A 3,058-nucleotide genomic window follows, 5' to 3' on the forward strand; every position below is an offset into this window, starting at 1 on the left:
ATGTGAGAGTGGATTTTCGGCTCTCACTAGCATGAAAACTAAATACAGGCACAGACTGTGTGTGGAAAATGATTTAAGACTGAGACTCTCTCCAATACAACCCAACATTGCAGAGTTATGTGAATCCTTTCAAGCACACCCTTCTCATTAACCTGTGGTGTGTTATTCACAATTATTGATGAACAAATAAGGTTTAATATGTAAAACGGCTAAATAAAGCGCAAAATTATTGATTATTATTATGATTATTTGTGCCCTGGTCCTATAAGAGCTCTATCACTTCCCACGAACCGGGTTGTAACAAAAACTCACACTCATTCTTATGTTTAATAAATGTATCGAATAGTGTGTGTGTGGCAGGCTTACAATGATGGCAAAAAACAACATTTAAGAGTGCGCTGACCCTGGTGCTAGAGGGGGTACGCAGCTGGAGGTTGAATGTTTGAAGGGGTACGGGCCTTTAAAAAGTTAGAGGAACAAAATCTATGAGTGTGTGTGCGTGTGTGTGTGTGTGTGTATGTGTGTGTGTGTGTGTGTGTGTGTGTGTGTGTGTGTGTGTGTGTGTGTGTGTGTGTGTGTGTGTGTGTGTGTGTGTGTGTCAAATCAAAACTATTTGTCACATACACATGGTTAGCAGATGTTAATGTGCTTCTAGTTCCGACAATGCAGTAATAACCAACGAGTAATCTAACCTAACAATTCCAAAACTACTACCTTATACACACAAGTGTAAAGGGATAAAGAATATGTACATAAAGATATATGAATGAGTGATGGTACAGAACGGCATAGGCAAGATGCAGTAGATGGTATCGAGTACAGTATATATATATGAGATGAGTAATGTAGGGTATGTAAACATTATATTAAGTAGCATTGTTCAAAGTGGCTAGTGTTATATTTTACATCAATTTCCATCAATTACCATTATTAAAGTGGCTGGAGTTGAGTCAGTGTGTTGGCAGCAGCCACTCAATGTTAGTGGTGGCTGTTTAAAAGTCTGATGGCCTTGAGATAGAAGCTGTTTTTCAGTCTCTCGGTCCCTGCTTTGATGCACCCGTACTGACCTCGCCTTCTGGATGATAGTGGGATGAACAGGCAGTGGCTCGGATGGTTGTAGGCCGTCTCGTCGTTGTTGGTAATCAAACCTACCATTTGCTTACTGCCCAAATAGGTCCACAGACGATGCAATCTCAACCACACTGCACACTGCCCTAACCCATCTGGACAAGAGGAATACCTATGTGAGAATGCTGTTCATCGACTACAGCTCAGCATTTAACACCATAGTACCGAGCTTGGAGGGTACTAGATTAGCCTTGTTAAAATCCCCAGCTACAATGAATGCAGCCTCAGGATATGTGGTTTCCAGTTTGCAAAGAGTCAAATAAAGTTCATTCAGAGCCATCGATGTGTCTGCTTGGGGGGGAATATATACGACTGTGATCATGATCGAAGAGAATTCCCTTGGTAGATAATGCGGTCGACATTTGATTGTGAGGAATTCTAAATCAGGTGAACAGAAGGACTTGAGTTCCTGTATGTTGTTGTGACCACACCACGTCTCGTTAACCATAAAGCATACACCCCCGCCCCTCTACCAGAAAGATGTTTGTTTCTGTCGGCGCAATGCGTGAAGAAACCAGCTGGCTGCACCGATTCTGTTAGCGTCTCTCGAGTGAGCCATGTTTCTGTGAAGCAAAGAACGTTACAGTCTCTGATGTCCCTCTGGAATGCTACCCTTGCTCGGATTTCATCAACCTTGTTGTCAAGAGACTGGACATTGGCGAGAAGTATGCTAGGGAGTGGTGCGCGATGTGCCCGTCTCCGGAGCCTGACCAGAAGACCGCTTCGTTTCCCTCTTTTACTACGTCTTTGTTTTGGGTCGCAGGCTAGGATCCATTCCGTTGTCCTGGGTGAAAGGCAGAACACAGGATCCGCTTCGGGAAAGTCATATTCCTGGTCGAACTGATGTTGAGTTGACGTTGCTCTTTTATTCAGTAGTTCTTCCCGACTGTATGTAATGAAACCTAAAATTACCTGGAGTACCAATGTAAGAAATAACACGTAAAAAAACTGCATAGTTTCCTAGGAACGCGAGGCGAGGCGGCCATCTCTGTCAGCGCCGAATGTAACCTGTGTGTGTGTGTGTGTGTGTGTGTGTGCGTGTGTGTGTGTACTGAACTGAGCCATAAGGGAAACTGGGCATCTACCACCCCACTATCAGTTAGGGTGAGGGGACAATATTTGATTTTTGCCAACCCCCGACACACACAATTTTGAACTGAAATCACCATCACCCACTAATGAATTTGTCATTTTTGCAGATTAAAAGTGTTAGAGCTAGTAGTGTATCAATATTTACCTAATGTATAAAAAATTACCAATTAATATATAGCACAAATTATATATAGCAGCATTATTTTGTTAGTTATGCCCACCAACATTTGAACAAAGCTCTTGAAGCTATTTTCCTGCTGCTGTAAAAATTGCTTGAATACATTTTTTAAATTTTATTTTAAAGGTCATGCACCTCCAATAGCGAAACACTGTCCTCTCCATTACTCCAAATATCTTTTACTTTGGGCATCACGATGCTAGCAATGTAGGCTAACACTGGAAATCCAAGCAATTCCAGCCAGCACAGCTTGCAGGGCTGATGAAAACAGCAACAAACAGCAGGGATTTAAACAGCCACAAGCCCGAGACTACCTGCGGTCCCAGCTAGCCACATCGTGGGCTGTGTCAAACTGCCAAGGAAATCTGGGAAGCTTGATACTTAGCAGCTAGGCTATCTGCTTCGCCAAAGCAGCAGCTCTTCGGATGTTAGGGTTTGGCCGTGTCTCGGGACAGATAGTGGTGTTCCCAGCAACCAAGGCTAAATTAAACAGGTAGGCTAATAAACAAACATTTTCACATTTAGCATGTGTCACGCCCTGCTGTCACTCTGAGTGTCAATAACTGTCAATGACTGTCGATTTAATTATATGCTTCGTTTCTGACCAATGCATGCTACATTTGGATCGATTTGAGATCCCGCAGACCGATGCACTCACAT

The sequence above is a fragment of the Oncorhynchus tshawytscha genome, linkage group LG26, assembly GCF_018296145.1.
Source record: "Oncorhynchus tshawytscha isolate Ot180627B linkage group LG26, Otsh_v2.0, whole genome shotgun sequence".
NCBI classification, from domain to species: Eukaryota; Metazoa; Chordata; class Actinopteri; order Salmoniformes; family Salmonidae; genus Oncorhynchus; species Oncorhynchus tshawytscha.